This window comes from Aotus nancymaae, unplaced genomic scaffold (genome assembly GCF_030222135.1).
Source record: "Aotus nancymaae isolate 86718 unplaced genomic scaffold, 86718_ANA_hifiasm-v0.15.2.pri h1tg000006l, whole genome shotgun sequence".
NCBI lineage: Eukaryota > Metazoa > Chordata > Mammalia > Primates > Aotidae > Aotus > Aotus nancymaae.
The window spans coordinates 99,642,924-99,661,736 of NW_026988417.1; the positions used below are offsets into that span (position 1 = coordinate 99,642,924).

Genomic DNA, 18,813 nt, shown 5'->3' on the forward strand with positions numbered 1-18,813 from the left:
ATCTTTACATCTACTTACTTGCTTTTCTTGGTCTGTGAAATTAGGCAAGCCCCACTTCTTGGTCAGTGGCCAACTCTCCTAACACAGAGACACTCACTGAGGCTATTTAGAGATTTGTTGCTTCATCATCACATATTTCCCAAGAAAGTTCCCTCCACTGCCATCAATGAGGTGACAGTATACCAGAGATCACATACTTCGCCTCTTTTTTGCTTGTTAAAATAAGACACAGCAATCAGGGGCAATATAATATTCCCCACCATAATGAAATCCCCACAGTCTTGTAAACACTACTAGTATTGAAGTTATCAAGATCCAATAAGCCTTGATTGATATTTACTCTTAGAAATACATAGTAGTCTATCCCTACAACAATCCACAAAGAACGGGAGGGGCAGTACAGCAACATTACTAAGGATGAAGTGACAGAATTGCATGTGCTGATGTCACTTAGCCATATGTGTTGTAGTATCTCTTCTGGAGTACACGTTTGGGTTGAAAGTTGCTTGATTTTATCCAAATATAATGATTTCACAGAATTAATAAAAATAATTGGTCTGATTTCTGAATGGTCACTTCAACTTTGTGTTTAGATTCAAGCCATCTAGCATAGTACAGGTACTCAAATTTTTAAATTAATTGACTCTTATCCTTTTAAGAAGTTTGACAAACTTCTTAGTTTGTCCAAGGTATAACTGATTTTTAACTAGAACAATCTGAATCTTTTCCTGGAATCGTGTTATACCAGAAAAATTATCTCACTAAGTGAAAAAACAGTAAGAGTACAAAATAGGAAAGAACGTGTACAAAACTAGTATACTGCAAAGTTTTCAATGGAAATAATAAAGAAAAAGAATCATGAAAAAAATAACGAACCGAATACTCTGCAAATAAGTGAATGGTGGACAACCGGAAACATGATTAGGAGACCTTTGTTCCCTTCTTTCTTTCAATGAGCATTAGAATAAAAGGCAATCAACACAAGCTAGTGTCTGGGATATGTGGAGAAGCCAAGGACTTTACCACTTTAATTTACTGGCATCTGGGCAATAAAATTGCCCAAGCAGCTGGCACTGAGCTGACTCTCATGTCTGAAGCAAGAGAAACTAGTAAGAGTTCACTGGCAACCAGTAATCCCTCAGGTTTACCCTTGAGAACTGACTTTCCAAAATCTAACAAAACATGTGACCTTGATAAATGTCTTTGGAAAGGTAACAATAATCAAGGCTAGAGGAATCCTTTGGCCTGTACAATAACGTATTTGTATTCTGGGGGTTGCAAGTTAGATTAATTAAGGGTCATGACTAATAACAGAATAGAAATGTCAGACATAGATTGCTATGAGACAATTAGAAACCCTTTAGAATTGTCCAATTCTGAAACGAGAGTCATGACGGTAGGTGGATTTACCTGCTATCTAAGGCCTTTCAGAACACCTTCCAGTCTACCTTTCCAGCTTGTCTATAATCGCCTCCCAATCATAACCATCACGTCCCATCCAGATTGGGGTAGTAATCATTTCTCAAACATAGTTAATACATCTCCACTGTCATTCCTTTGTTAATGGCACTTGCTATTGAAAGGTCCTTCCCTTCTTTACCATTTGAGATATTATCCATCTTTTTTTTTTTTTTTTTTTTTGAGACAGAGTCTCACTCTGTCGCCAGGTGCTAGGCTGGAGTGCAGTGGCACAATCTTGGCTCACTGCAACCTCCGCCTCCTGGGTTCGAGCAATTCTCCTGCCTCAGTCTCCCGAGTAGCTGGGACTACAGGTGCACGCCACCACGCCCAGCTAATTTTTTTTTTGTCTTTTTAGTAGAGACGGGGTTTCACTATGTTGGCCAGGATGGTCTCGATCTCTTGACCTCGTGATCCGCCCGCCTCGGCCTCCCAAAGTGCTGGGATTACAGGCTTGAGCCATCACGCCCAGCCCATATTATCCATCTTTTCGAGACCCATTGCACAATCTTTCCTATCCATGAAATATTCCCTCATTTCTCCACCCAAAATGTCTCTTTCTTCTACTGAAACATAAAGCATAGGAATTGTACTTTCCTTACAAAAATAGGTTATATTACATCTGTCTTTTTCTCCCTATTGTTTTATAAGCAATTTAAGAGCAAGGATTATGTAATTGTCTGGTGTGTGTGTATGTGTGTGTGTGTGTGTCACTGGGATATAGAGCATAATGCTGGCAAAGGCATTAAATGAGGATGATAAGTTTTTTGTTATTGTTGTTTCTTTTATTTTGTTAAAATCATCATCGATAACTTCAAACCTTGCTTCTGTCAAATATGCTAATGTGACTGCCAGTCTAGTTACTGAACTGAAGATTTGTGATTAGTAAACTGACTTATAATATAAAATATAAATATCTGCTGACATAACTATACGTATAAAAAGTGTTTTGCAAAAAACACACTTGTCAATCTCATACAGTTGCTTCTTTCCCCACATCATTTTATTACCTAAATGAATAAGCCTCATTAAGCACCCAAATTCTATTAACTCTCCCCAGTGTTGCCTGCTGGCTGAGGAATCCCAGCAATTCATTTTGATGTGTACAGACTTACATAGCCTCTCCTCTGTACCTTGTACGATGTGTGGGTATGACACGTAAGGAGGTCTGTAAGTTACTCTGCCAACTGCTTGTCCAAAGTAAAAAACAAAAAAACTATATGCATATAATAAGCAGTATCTAAAACATTTCTCTTGGGACCTGAAACTGTAATATGTTACTAATGTTACCCATAGCATCATTTCAACAGGGTGTGTTTGCTGTTGATTTCAAAGGAAGTCAGTTTGAGTAATCAGCAAAGAATCTAAATTTGAGAAAAATGGCTCATGTCCAAGCACCAACCTGTACAAATATTTTTATATACTGGACTCAAGATAAATCCATCTTTTTTTTTCATTTTTGCAATACAACTGTGGGTATTATCCAAAAATAGCTGACTAGTAACTAGACAACCAGCCAGATCTCTAATGCTCCACGTGGACTCTGGCTGTTGTGTCTCCATCTGTATAGCCTGCTGCCTGCCTGTTTTGAATTATGGGGAGCAGAGAGGAGAATCCAAGAGATAAGGATTCAACGGCATAGGTTGCCTCTGCTCTTGCTTTCATGGCGGAGATATTTTTCTCTTTTATGCTTTGACAGTGTCTGATTATATAGGATTCCAACCAACCTCCTCACTTTTAAAGTATTTCTGTGTGAAGAACACCTGACCTATAGTTTGTTGAATACCAGGTGCAGATCTGATTACCTTCAGGTGTCCTAATGTTATTTGTACACATGTATTTCAGTTCTTTCTCATCCTTTGAGTCTATTTTTTCACACTTCCAAACTTGAGGATTCTTATTTTTTTTAAACAAATAGTATGACACTTATTAAGCAGAGGAATGCATTTTGCAAGATGAATCAATGAATCATAATCACATACTTCCGCATCCAATGTTAGGTTTCAGCTATGAACACTAAATCTCTATGGTGTGAGTGACAGCAGGTAAAGATTTTAAACTCTTTCCAGCACATAGGATAAGTCTCGTCAGTTATTAAATTGCCACTGAGCTATTTTTACTTTCTTTTTTTTTCCAGTATTCCTTTTATTTTTTTCTTGGACACATTATATGCCATGATTTTAAAAGATCTATTTTTTTTTCTATTTTGGAAACAAAAATAGAAATTCCTACCAACTGTTGACTTTACTTTTTCATAATTTTACTTTCTGTTCTGTGCTGTCTGTACAGCAGGGATTTGAGAAAATTAAACAGAGTATGTTGTGAATGACTCATACTCCAAAAAATAAAATGATACCATTGGAGTATTAGATAATAAATGCTAGTTTCCCTATTCTGTTTTGATTGATACCTACATTTAATTTGTTTGTTTTTTTTTTTTTTTGAGATGGAGTCTCACTCTGTCACCCAGGCTGGAGTGCAGTGGTGCAATCTCAGCTCACTGCAATGTCCGCCTCCAGGGTTCCAGCAATTCTCCTGTCTCCGCCTCCCTAGTAGCTGGAACTACAGGCATCTGCCAGCACGCCTGGCTAATTCTTGTATTTTTAGTAGAGATGGGGATTCACCTGGCTGGTCTCAAACTCCTAACCTGAGGTGATCTACCCACGTCAGCCTCCCAAAGTGCTGAGATTATAGGCGAGAGGTACCTACATTCCATTTTAAAATCTAAATGTAGTAACAAGGAATTTCAACTAATGTTATGGGTGAACTTGTCAGAAACAAGTCTCATGTCCTTTCTGCAGAGCTGCTGTGGTAGAGAGAACCATAGCTGGAGCATAGCCTAAGATTGAGAATATCAAAAGCAATGGCCTTTATAAAAGAGGAATTAGGAATGTGAGTCCAAGCTGCCACTTTTAAGCTAACGAGTTTTAAAGCAGCAAATCTGGTAAGCGGAATTGAAATAATAGCAAGAAAGCAAAGTTAGGAAACAGGAGATAAGAGTCAAGGTGATGGATTACAAAAAACTGTGGGTACACCTAGTGGAGAGGAATAGGCTCAGGCTCCTGCAGGAAAGTTGTGACATTGGCTCTGTGCCTTCTTTTCTGTTCTTAATTTACAGGTCAGTCTTTGTCCCTGACAAAATATCACGACAAAATTTCTCAATGAAAACTCCCACCCCGTGGAATACTATGCAGCCATAAAAATGATGAGTTTGTGTCCTTTGTAGGGACTTGGATGAATCTGGAAACCATCATTCTCAACAAACTGACACAAGAACAGAAAGCCAAGCACTGCATGTTCTCACTCATAGGCGGGTATTGAACAATGAGAACAAGTGGACTCTGGGAGAGGAGCATCATACACTGGGGGCAGCTGGGGGGTGCTAGGGGAGGGACAGCGAGGGATGGGGAGGGATAACATGGGGAGAAATACAGGATATAGTCAAAGGGGGAATAGAGGCAGCAAACCACCTGGTCATGTATGCACCTATGCAACAACCCTGCATGACCTGCACATGTACCCCAGAACCTAAAGAAAAAAAAAACCTCCTACCCCAACACAAATAAAATAAAATAAAATAATTTAAAAAAACAAACCCCACTCCAACACAAACAATGTGTGATACCAATTAATCTACGTGGAAAAAAGTAAACTTGGATGGAGGAAAGTGCCAGTGCCTGCCCTGTGGCTGCAACCATAGGATTTTTTCTGTAGAAACGACAGTGGGTTATTGGTCTGAGGAGGCCAGTGCTCATGCCTGCTACCTGAGGGCTTCCCTTAACGCTGTTGTACTTTTGAAAATGTGTAGTCAATGAGGCTCCATGGTGTGGTGGTTAGCACTCTGGACTCTGAAAATGTGTAATCGGTTCTGGATCAGAAAGTAGGTGCGTAACAACACTGTGAGGAGAAAGTTCCTAGAATGGGTCATAGAAAAAATTTAATAGTCTTGGATTGCAGACTGGGAAAATGGCAGTTTCTTTTTTTTTTCTTTTGGAAGCCTGTAGTAGTAGTTGCTAAATTCAATTTTAAAAACGATTCTATCGAGACCATCCTGGTCAACATGGTGAAACCCCGTCTCTACTAATACAAAAAATTAGCTGGGCACGGTGGCGCGTGCCTGTAATCCCAGCTACTCAGGAGGCTGAGGCAGGAGAATTGCCTGAACCCAGGAGGCGGAGGTTGCGGTGAGCCGAGATGGCGCCATTGCACTCCAGCCTGGGTAACAAGAGCGAAACCCCGTCTCAAACGATTCTAACTTTTACATCAGCAGAAAACAAGATGGTTCGTTGGAAATAATTCTGGCTTCCAAATTAATTCTTGAGTTAAAAGACTGGACTCATCATTTACTAAGGACCTTTGTGTACATTCATTTCCAAGTCCCTACATTAATCCTAATCCCGTAATGCTATTGTTAACATTGACGAAATAATGATGGTGAATCTCTAGCATGGAGAATTTAACAAAGTAAGTGCTAATAATATATCCCAATAAACATAAACATATAGAATGCAATTTTGATCATTCTACTGTGTGGTGTGACTAGTTGAAACTTAGTCATATGGCCAATTTGAACTAGCAGCCAGCTGGTAAAAGGACTATTTTTCACAAATTATTGTATGCTGAAATTTTCTAAAGTAGGGATCTCTCTGTAGAAGCAGATACAGCCTAAGTCGAGGGCATGCTGGTATGAAAATTAAAACAAAGTAATTGATTGTCCTTTTTTAAAAATGCAGGGGTGCTCTTCAATCACCCCTGTCACATATTGACCTTGTTGGAAGCCAGCAGCATTATTTTATATCACAGTTCTCTAAAGGTAAAGCTGTGGGTACCTGTTACCCTTTTTAAAAGCCACCCAACGTGATGTGGGTGGCCCAAAACTGACCCAACACATCTCAGAGAAGCATAAGAGAAAGTTGCGTCCTCTTTGGTTTATTTGATATCTAGCCAACATGTGATATTTGGTGGGGAACCTTGACCTGGAAATCCGTGGGTTGTTATAAAAGTAAACATTTTGGGCTAATTAATGTCCTGGAATGAACTAGGATGAGTGCTTTCCTAAGGCTGACCTGACACAACAAAAAGTTTGGAATAAAACCCTGTGGAGATGTATTTCTAGAAAAAGAGTAATTGGATCCACTGAGTAGAAAAGTTAACCCTGCCTAGTTCAGCTAAACAGACACAAGAAGAAAGTGCTAAAAAGGGTTTTATTTGATTGTTGTGATAGACCTATGGACCTATTATAAGTGATAAAGTTGGTAAAACTGTTAAGCACAGAAGATGAAATTTTCTTTGGCTTTCCATAACTTTTTCATCATTTAGGACACATACTAGGCACCAAATAAGACATGGTCCATCCTTGCCTGAAGAACTCATAATTCTGCTCTCCTCTCTTGAGGTTCTGTTACCCCCCAACCATGAACAAAGTGAGCTTTCATGCCACCTTCCAGTAGCTCAGGATCACAGTAATCCCTCACCCAAGTTTCGTGGCTGGAAACCTTTACTTTTAAGGTCCAATAAAGCATGCCTTTCCCGTGTCCTTTCTTCTCCGCTTTCCTCTTGGAGCAAAGCAGGTGGACAAACTCATCTCTGTTAGGAGGTTGATAACTGACCAGTGGGTTCTATCTCATTGACTTGGGAGGGAATTCATTTTAATAAGGGATTACTGAAGACTCAGAGATTAATTCAGAGAAATAAATAATTAATGGTACTGTGATAAGACAGTAAGAGATATATTTCGGGCAAGTGGGTGGTTCTGGAGCCCCTTGAAAAGCACCTTGTCAAAGATTATTTGATCCATACATTACGCTAACTCTAGTTTTCCCACTTACGGAAAGAGGTCAAATTTGATAATAACAGGCAATAATTTAAAGAAGAATTTGAGACAAAATTAATGGTCTGAAGTTGCAATATAACTTTCATCTTGCAATATTCACAAAAGAAGCTGAGCTTGTTAACACACCAACCATCCTTAAAGTATACAATATTGGCAATAAAAGCACAAAAATATAATAACTTTAAAAAGAAATCGTCTTTTGAAACACTGCTAGCCAGAGTGTTCTGCAGATGAAAAGCAGAGACAGACTTTCTCTTTATTACAGTCACATACTTGTCCTCAAACATTTTTCTTTTGAATGGGCAGAAATGAGTTTTCTTTTTTTAAAAAAGCAGCATTTCAAACAATGTGTTTTCTTGTGATAAGAGATCTGTTTTAATGTCTTTACAAAAGAGGACCTTCAAAATGGTATGTTACAGGGGAAAGCATTAGGATTACAAATCACACTGATTTTAAAGGACCCAAAAATCTCTAAAATTGCCCCACCCTTTGCCAAGTTCTTTCTGCAAGACACATTTTTCTTTTTCCTCAGGAAGATTTATGTTAGAGTTATTTGTTAGTTAGTGCTGTTTTGTGAAGAAAACAAAGCCAAAAAGGACCGCTCTTAAAATTTCTCAAAACAGCTCTCATTTTTTTTTCTAATCACAGGGGTTAAAGTCAAAGTAATATATCTTCTTCCTAGAAATCTTCTCTAGTGCAATCTTGTTTAGAAAATAACCACTACAAAGCCAACTTTACTATTATATTTTCTTGCTATATTTTTCCTTGAAAGTAAATGCTTTACTTTAGCATCTTGATCTTTTACCATTATAATAAATGTCCTCTAACATAGAATTTTAAAAATATATTTGACTTATAAGTCTTATTTAGCAAAATTATTTGAAAAATAGTTCAGAATTATTCTATATTATTCTAGATTTAAGTTACAGCATAATAATTTATGCGTGCTGTATGCAGTGACACCTGGCCCTCGGCCTCCTGTCTAACAATATACTAGACAAGAATTATTACTCCATAATTCACACCCTGTCATGTCTTATTGCTTAATTAAAGCACAACCTTCCTCTACATGACAAGCAATTGGACTGTTAACATTATAGATGATTATCCAACCTAACATATTTTATTTTTACAACTTACTTTTTCTATGTACACAGGATGCTTATTTCAGAGATACCTACCTCTGAAAACATGAAAAATCTGTTTCCCTACTTGCCTTCTGGCTACTGTATAAACTGTCACTAGCAAAAACATGGGCAAAATACTACGTGTTAGGAATTAGTAATTTTGATAGAGAAATAGTCATCTACCATCTATAAAACAAATTACTATGCAAGTTTGATGGCATTTGAGTGTTTTATATTGACCATGTTAACACTAAGGCCTATGTATAGGTGCACATACTTGTGAAATAAATATAAATAAAATGTGCAGGGTCTGTATAAGAAGACCTGAAAACTCTACTGGAGAATGCAAAAGAGAATAAGTACATGATCAAACCTACCAAGCATTTGGATAAGAAGATTATGTAGTGCAAAGATATCATATTTCCTCAAATTTATCTATGAATTTAACAATAATTCCATTTGAATTAAAAAATCAATGGAAATGTTTTTAACTTTACAATGTGATACCAAAGGTTTTGGGTTAAAAAATAAGTATTTAAAAATTACTAGAAGAATCCTTGGGGAGGAGAGGAGAAAGCAGTAAATAAGGAGCACCGACCCTTGTCATGTACTAAAATAGATTACAGTGTTACAATAATTAGCATAGCTAGATGCTGGTACAGACACGCTAAGAGAATGAGAGGGATCAAAGTGAGTGTGGAAATAAACACAAATGCAAATGGAAATTTGGCTATGACATCAATAATATTTGAAATAAATGGAATATAAAATACTGGCTATTTGAAGAAAATAGAAAACTGGATTCTTACCTGATTTTCTACCTCAAAATAAATTTCAAATGAAACAATATTTTAACATCAAAAATAGAATCATAAAAATTCTGGGACATAAATTCATTTATAAAGTTGATAAGACTTTTCCAAGCAGTCTGTAAAACTCACAAGTCATAAAGACTGCCAAATTTAGGAAGAATGTAACAAAAAAAAGCAAAAGGCAAATGAAAATCTGAGAGAAATATATATTTGATACATATAAAATAATAATTCTCTTAATTTTCAAATAAAATATCCAAATCAATCATAAAAAAGATAATTAGCACAATAAAAAAGTGGGCAAAAATTAGGTAAACTACATTCTTGACTATATCAATATCTTCGTTATGATACTGTACTAAAGTTTTGTAGATGTTACCACTAGGGGAGAAGGGGCAAAGGGTACTTGGGATCTCTCTGTATTATTTCTTACAATTGCATGTGAATTTACAATGATTTCAAAATTAAAAAGTTCAATTTCATTTTAAAAACTATAAAAAATTTAAGAAAGACAACTTAAAGAAATAGAAAAATTCTAGTGCCCACTAAACAGATGAAAAGATAGTCATTTTTACTCAACATGCAAATAAAAAAGGGATGGGAAGAAATTTCTCCTTCTATTAACTTAGTAAAAATTTAAAATGCTCAATAAATAATGTTGGTAAAGTAAAAATTTAAAATGCTCAATAAATAAGTAAGGGTGAGGGTAAGAGGAAAGTAGTCTCTCATTTGCTGTTGGTGGAAATACAAATTTTTGTAATCTTATTAGAAGGCAATTAGGCCATATACATAAACAAATTTTAAATGCACTTGTCCTTGACCCACTGATGGTAATTGGCTTCATGAATACATAAGCAAAATTTCTCAAATATATACATATGCAAAGATATACAACCACACTGTTTGTAATAGTGAAAAACTGGAAATGACAAAAGGGTATATCAATGGGAAAAAATATTGACAAATACATTTTGGCACACCCATAAGCAAGCAGCTATTAAAAAGAATGTGTGGAATATCTCTGAGTTAATAATATACACCACAAGTAAACAGGGAGAGAGCAATGTGCAAAACAATGTAAACATTTTCGTATAAGTAAAAAAATATAGCTGATTAGTAGAGAAGTGGTTCAAGGGATAGATAGGTACGATAGTTAATAAAAAGAGAGGCAAATAGATTTCTGTGTAGAGAAAAAGAAAGTGGTACCTAAGTAAGCAGAGTCATAGTTATACAGGTAGAATAAGATAGCTAGATAATTAAATGGCTGTCAATAGAAAGTAGACAGCCAAAGAAAATTTTTTTCCTGCTTTTGCCTTAGTACTATCCACAGACTATTGTCCCCACCTCCTTAAATACCCTATCTTTGAATCATCAGACTCCATCATCCTTTATAGCCGTTCCTTGTAATCATCTACAGATCCCCTGCCCCCAGGCCATTCGCTTGGATTCCCTGGAGATTTTCTATCCTGGTTTACTCTCAGCCTTTCCAACATGACTCCTGCCAAAATCCTGGGTGACTTGAATATCCACATGGGTCCTTTCAATAGCCTGGCCTTTCCCATTTGAATACCAAAGTTCTTGGACTCCAGCCTCCTCCACTCTCCTTTAACCATTCACTCACATGGCTGCAGTCTAGGTTTTTTTCATTACAAAAACCTCTCCATTATCTCTGTGTTTAGCAGGCTGTTAACGTTCCTTCCTCCTGCCATTCCAGCTCCTTCCCTAGGGAACTCAGTCACCCTGCAGCTGCACTTACACTCTTTTGATCCTAACATTATTCCTCTGCCTCTCACCCCCTCCCTTATTCACGTATCCAGTTTCAATTCCACAATCCTGTACCAGAGTCACCTCCTTTCCCATACTATCATCTCACTTACTCCGCTTGAGTTTCTAAATATTCATGTGGTAAAACCCCAACCATTGTTAAATCCAATTCTCTGTCAACTCGTCTGCACATGCACAGGTGAATGTCCTGAAGAAAACTATGCAACACACAAACCAAATTGGTGACCACTCACCTCCACAGTCCTTTTGTTCTTCTGGGTTTTCATATTATTTCCCCACTCTGTTTATTCTCCCTCCTCAATCACAACTTCATGCATTTTTCTGTATCTTCAGACCTTCTCCACAATCCTCAACCTCGGCTAATGACATTGTTTATGGCATTAAAAGAAAAAATGAACAAGTGAGCTAGAAGAGATCTTCCCCAAGCTCTCTCCTCATCCACCTCCCTTTCTACATTTGTGCTTATTTACAGCAATTTCTTTGCAATGGCTCAACCTGCACTTTTACCGTAGGCCTGATCCCCTCTCATGGACCTCAGGGACCCCAACAGTTCTTCCTTCTTTCTGGCATCATCAACTTTCCCTTATCAATGGAATCATTCCTAACAAATGTAACAACTATAAAACATACTAATATGGTTCTTTTAAAAAAAAGCTTTCTCCCTTCTTCTGTCTACAGCTACTGCTGCATTTTTTATATTCTGATTTCATAACAAAATTCCTTGAATGAGCAGTCTCTCCATTTCCATTTCTCTTCTCTATTCTCTTGGGCCTATTTCAGTTCAGTTTTCTCTCTCACCACCAATGACCTAACATTGCTAATTTAAGCCAATCTTTCCATTCCCTGACGTAATGGCAGAATTTTACAAATGGCTTCCACTTGGCATCCAGGAAATAAATCACCCTTTTCTGGTTTCCTTTTACTTTATGGACTACTCCACAGAATTCTGACTTCTTAACATTGGGTGTCCATGTTTTAGCCCTCGATCTTCCTTTCTTCTCTACTCATAATCACTCCTTTCATGATTTTACCCAGTCAGATGACTTTAAATACCATCTATATACTGAGAATTCCTGAATCCCTATCTCCAACCAATATAGTAGACTCATAGATTACGCCGTTCACTTGACATTTGCAATTCGACATCTAAGAGGTATCTAAAACTGGGCCAGTCCAAACTGCAACCCAATCCACTTGTTCTCCTAGTCTTCCTTACCTTCGTAAATTACAACTCCATCATTCTAGTTGCTCAGACCAAAAACTTTGGAGGTCATCTTTGGCTCTTCTTGATCTCTCATCTCACACCCAATCTATCGTCAACTTTCGTCTGTTGTGCTTTGAAAATATATTTGGAATGTAAAACTGCTTGGGACCACTTCTTCCTCTACTTTTCTGTTTCAAGCTGCCCACGTCCCTTGCCTGTATTTTTGTAATAGTCTTCAGCTAGCCTCCCTTTCTGTCCTTTCTCTTGTTCAGTCTGTTTTTGAGTTTAACAACCAGGGATATCTTTTAAAAATATCCATCAGATACTATCTCACCATAGTCAGAATGGGTATTAATTATTAAAAAGTCAAAAAACAGATGCTGGTGAGATTGCAGAGAAAAAGGATTTACACTGTTGGTGGGAGTGTAAATTAGTTCAACCATTGTAGAAGACACTTCAGTGATTCCTCAAAGACCCAGAGGCAGAAATACAATTTGGCCCAGCTATCCCATTACTGGGTATATGCACAAAGGAATATAAATCATTCTATTATAAAGATACATGTGTGTATATGTTCATTGAAGCACTATTCACAATAGCAAAGACATGGAATCAACCTGAATGCCCATCAAGAATGGACTGGATAAAAAAAATGTGGTACATATAAACCATGGAATACTATGTAGTCATAAAAAAAGAACAAGATCACGTCCTTTGCAGGGACATGGATGGATTTGGAAGCGATTATCCTCAGCAAACTAATGCAGGAACAGAAAACCAAACACTGCATGTTCTCACTTGTAAGTGAGAGCTGAATGATGAGAAGACATAGACACATGGCGGGGAACAACACACACTGGGGCCTGCTGGGAGTGGGGTGAGGAGAGGGAGAGCATCAAGAAGAATTGCTAATGGATGCTGGGTGTAATACCTAGGTGATGGGATGGTCTGTGCAGGAAACCACCATGGCATATGTTTACCTATGTAACAAACCTGTACATCCTGCACATGTACTCCTGAACTGAAAAGTTGAAGAAAAAAAATCCATCAGATTACGGCATCCCTCTCCTTAAAATCCTCCAAAATTCCACATCCAGGAAAAATGTTCTTTAAAAGCTCCCCATCTTACATAGATGAAAAATTAAAATCTGTGAGTAGCCTTACATTTTCTGAGTCTGTGACTGTCCTGCCACTCTTGCCCTGGTGCCCACACCCCTGCCTATTCCACCTCTCTGAGCCCCTCTGCTGCACTTGACTCACGAGTGTCTTTTCTGAGAGTCTTTGCATGAGCTGCTTTCTTCCCAGAACAATTTCCCCAGATATCTGCAGGGTTCCTTACTTCACCTCCTTCAAGCCTTTGCTCAAATATCACTTTCTCAGGAAGACCTTCCTTATTTACAAAAGCACTTCCAATCATCCTTCCCTATTTTATTTTCCTCCATAGTACTTATCACCGTGCCACACATACACACATACATGTCTATTCTATTATGTCTATAGTCTGTTTTTCCATGAGAGCCAGAAAATCTTTTTAAAAGTATCTGTTTTGGCTGGGCGTGGTGGCTCACGCCTGTAATCCCAGCACTTTGGGAGGCTGAGGCAGGCAGATCACGAGGTCAGGAGTTCAAGACCAGCCTGGCCAACATGGTGAAACCCCATCTCTACTAAAAATACAAAAATTAGCTGGGCATGGTGGTGCATGCCTATAATCCCAGCCACTCTGGAGGCTGAGGCAGGAGAATTGTTTGAACTGGAACCTGAGAGGTGGAGGTTGCAGTGAGCTGAGATCCTGCCACTGCACTCCAGCACTCCAGCCTGGGCCACAGAGCCAGACTCTATCTCAAAAAAAAACAAAAAACAAAAAACACCAAAGAGATATATATATATCTGTTTTGCTAAATATTACAATCCTAGCACCAGAAATAGTTTCTGGTATATAAAAAGCCCTAAGAATTTGTTGAGTTAATGCATAAATGCTATACAGATATTTTTTAAAATATGCACTTCTATGAAAGAAATTATGAGAAAGTATAACTAGTAATTATTTTAGAGGAAAGAGAATTTTGTAAATTTCTGTATTTTTTTCCTAATGATGTATATTGCTACTTTTCAGAAGTCAGAATTATAACAACACAACTTGGCAGCAAAATTATAAGACAGCTGTTATTTTTTTTCTATATACTTCCTTTTTTTTAAGCTAACAAATATTTTAAATGAATCTACACATTTTAAAAAATTGCTGTTAAAGTTACAAGCAAGGACAAACAGCAGTGGAATAAAGAATTGCCCAGCTTACTGAATAGCCCCTCATCTGAAGAACTATATGAATTTTAAATGAATACTATACAATGCCTATCAAATGACACAAGCAAAGTGATAAGTTTTCTGATTTGAAGAACAGAGAAGAATTTACTGAGGTTTGATTATATTATGTGTAACTAGAGGATGAACCCCATTTCTCCTGCTATGTTCATTCATGTATCAACTAATAATAATATGGTTGTGTTGTAATGTAGCATTGGAAAACACAGATCTGGTAGTCCATGTTCAGAAACAGAATAGACTGAGCTAGTTTTATTAGTTTGAATGATAGGCTATTATATTAATGGTTCCACCCTCGGCAGGGTGGCCCTCGCTCATCCTAGTGCTGACTAGGCCCCATTTCGTAATGAATGATGGCCTCTGTCAGGCACCAGCACTCTGATCATCCAACACGTACAGAGAAAAAAGTTGCTAATAATTCAGGCACATTTTACCAACTTATATCCAAAGACATTGACAATGCAGTATTGTTAAAGCATGCTGAGTTTTCGGTTAACTGCATTAAAAATATGTGAACTCAAGTAGAAATATCTGCCAATACTATGAACATATGGCTCCTTTTTTAACTAATAAATATTTCTACAGATATGAGACTAATGAAGCACACAGTGATACTGCCTTTTCATGATTATTAAATATACAAATTCTCAAGAGATATTAATAGATTTAGGTCATCTCAAGCATAATTTCATAGAAAACCACTTCAAGTACCATGCCTTGCTTAGCATATAATCTATGATGAATGAATGTGATATGAACACACAATTACAGAAAGTAAAAATAAACACCTTGGCTTTTTGAGATATATATTTCATGCTCATTACACCTAAGTAATTTTTAAAAACAGAAATGTCATATTATTTATATTTCAGTGTCCTTGTTACATTGTATTGGATGCTGAGCTTCACCAAATTACAAAAAGTTCTTACAGTCAAGAAGCTGTTCCATTTTTATTCCATTTCAGTCATAGAAAGACAGCCTTGATACTAAAAGCATTTTATATTTGTTTAGGAGATCATCAGCTCAGGATTTTCTGGTATCTCTCAATTTTTCTCCACTTCAGCTTTTCTCACAGGTAATAATAAAGCTATTTTGATAGAAATGTAGCCATCTTATGGTTTTCTTTTTAAGTGGGGCTCTGTATTTTTCCCAATTTGAAACAGTAGGTTCAGTAAAGTACAGCCAGGTGGAAAGAGAGCAAGTGTGGAAGCAACATGTTCTCCCGAATGTTTCAGGAATCCAAAGTCTGAATTCTTTTTCATTTTTGTTACCAGTTCATGGTGGTCCCTCCTAGATATTTTCTGAAACTAAACTTGTTTGCTTCCACCACCTTTTTCTTGCCTTTTTTTTTCCAGTGCTGATTTTTTGGAATGTGTAGGTTTGGGAATTTATTTACTATTTTCAAGACTGATTGTAGTTTTCTCTATTGTTTGGTATTTTTTCCTTTGGTTTTCACCATTTGCTTTTTCTACTTCCATTCATTTTGTTGTATCACTTATGCTTAATAATTTCTTAAACTAGAGTTCTTTGTGGTCTTCATTCCCTCATTCTCCTTTAAAAATGTATATAGTTAGACTCAAGTACCATTTATATTTTGTCTGAATAAAACATACATATATATATATTCATAGTGTAACATGTTAAATAAAGTTAATATTCTGAAATTCTCGTATAATTCATATTTTTCTCAAAAATAATCGAAACTGAATTTTTCATAATTGTGAAGGTATTAAAAATATGTCATTAAAAACTTCAAGATATAAATGAGGAAATCTAATATAGTATAATTATGTTCATTTTTAGCAAATGGTCCTGTCCATAAATTTTATTTTAGACTACTAAACCACCTAGATCATGCCAAGTGGTTTATTAAATTTCATGGAAGTAAGAGCTTTAGTATACCTATAGATTTCATTCAGAATGAAATAAACATAAAAGAAACATTTCAGTATGTGCTTTGGCTGAGGCTGGGGATTAGGTGTGTTTACAGTTAGGTAAATTTCTGAAAAATAAATTCAGGGAGTAAAATTGGATTTGATTTCAAACAATCCTTCCATAGCATATGCATTGGTTGCTACGCAACATAATTTAATATCAACAAATGATGCCAAGTGCTTTTTGCATACTGTAATTGGCTTGCAAGTTTTGCTGCTTGAAAATTGTGAAGAGAATGTGATTATTTAAATTTCAATGGCTATGTTAAAAATGCTAATTTTTATAATTAAAAAACCTACAACAAAAAGCATATACCTTAAAACTGAAGAAAAGAACCGTCTTCTGTGATAATAAATGTATAACAGTCTGGAAAGTTCTTCTTCCACCCCTTGGGAAAGCACAGACCATATTGAGGTAACTTTTGATGCTGGTCTACTCACCTAGCTTCTCTGATGAGTTGGCTGTGGAAAGCTATATAGAGGCAGAGCTCAATTAGTGTAATTTATGTATCCTTGGACGTCAATCATTCCTGTTGAGAGGTGGGACTCGCAGGCTCTCAGTGCATTAATTAAGAGCTCATCTCAGCAGAGCCATCTTTCTACCTAAGGACCAAAAAGAAAGTTTTAATTAGATTTTTAAAAGCAAGTATGTCATATATGAAAGCAAGTGTAGTTCTTTAGTTGGTATGAGAGGCAACAATTGAAAGGTGCTCTTCCAGACAATACAAAGGGCATCAGTTCCCAGTCATCTGTGACATTATGAGTAAGCACAGAAGCTTCAGTCTTAAACATCGGGTTCGACCTTTGGACGATCCCTTCATGAAATCACTGAAAATTCTAACTATGTTGTTTCATTGCCAACATAATTATTGGACCCCTGTCTAATTATTGATGCAGAGCTGATGCTGATTGAGTGAGATACAGCGTTGAGGACAGGCGGTAGTAGTTTTCTCTGATGGCTGGTTTTTTGTTCCAGACTAGCTTCTGACTGAATATGCAATGGGCAGTACAATGCAAGTTCAGCAAAAGGGCTTGAGGGAACTTGCACAACACATCAATTTCATGGGTTCAGTGATGGAGTGAGTGTGCTCTTGCCGGCCAACCTAAAAATATAGGGACTCGGGAGAGGTAAAAACTAGCTAGGCTCACTGGTGTCAGCTGCTTGAGAGAGGCTGTTCTCCTGGAATGGCTTGTGTGAGGCCATCAAACATACTCCTTAGGGCTCACTTGGGAAATAATAGATACATTATTGATTAAAATATTTATAAATTAAGGGAGGGAAAACAAATTTTAAAAGCTAGTTCAGATTCTATGAGGGAAATACATCTACTAACAGCTATTAACCCCTCCCCCTCCATAATTAAGGAGGGGGGTTCAGAAAGCATGCTTGAGAGAACAAAAATGAATGTTTGCCGATATCAAGAAAAAAGCAAATAATGAACACAAAAGGAAAAACTACCAAACAGTTGAAACAGTACATCACAGAAATAGTGAAGAAATTACCAAACCTAAATATTCTAAAAACATCAGCACTGGAAAAAGCAGAGACACAAAATTTCTGCTTTCAGAAAGGTTATAGACAATGGGGACATACAAACCCAAGAATCACGAGCACAAAATAAATGATGTCATAACAGTAGGGGTGTTTCTAACCAACAGGACCAGTATGATGGGCAGATGTTTCAGAAAGCAAGGAAAGCTCTGGCTCAAAATAACAGAGCGTGTGTTCCAGTGTTCCTCATTGGTGTTATATTTCATTTTCTTTTTTCTAAGGGAGGGTGTGTAGGAAATCCAGTTACTGTACACACTATAAATTTACCACCTAACTAGCATACTTGACATGTACTGAATAACAGCAACAAACCTGACAAAAGAAACTATAGATTTTACAGGTATATGGCTCATGCAGTACGTTTCTAAATGATGGTGTGCGATGAAAACATTACTGTATGGACAATTTGTCAGAAGAATAAAGCTGGAAAATTGTAACCCATCATTTATGTTAATGTTCATAAAGATATTTTATAATCCTTTCTCAGCTCTTTCCCTTCACATATTTTTCCAGCTATTTTTCCTCATTTATTGTGCTGTATAATGTTTATTGCACAATACATAGAGTAGTACTCCCCAGATACGAGTTGGCAATTGTGTTGGTTACACCAATCTCATGCACCTTATAAATTTATGTAACACAACACCCTGCATTTGAGTACCATGACTGAGTCCTTCAGTGAAATTTTTTTTATTTGCATTTCAGCTAGGGTATATCCCAAAGTCAGATGACCACTTGCGTACATGGTCTACTCAAGGATGTCTAAATGCTAATATTAATATATAC

General features: G+C 36.9%; 1 protein-coding gene across 1 annotated transcript in view; it reads right to left on the reverse strand.

Moving 5' to 3' along the window:
• Positions 1-18,813, reverse strand: part of TENM3 (teneurin transmembrane protein 3) — a 1,556,403-nt gene that overhangs the window by 1,036,973 nt on the left and 500,617 nt on the right. Inside the window, exon 3 of the mRNA XM_064369979.1 lies at positions 16,917-17,078. The gene's annotated coding sequence lies outside the window, so the exon portion shown is untranslated. The remainder of the gene's footprint in view (positions 1-16,916; positions 17,079-18,813) is intronic.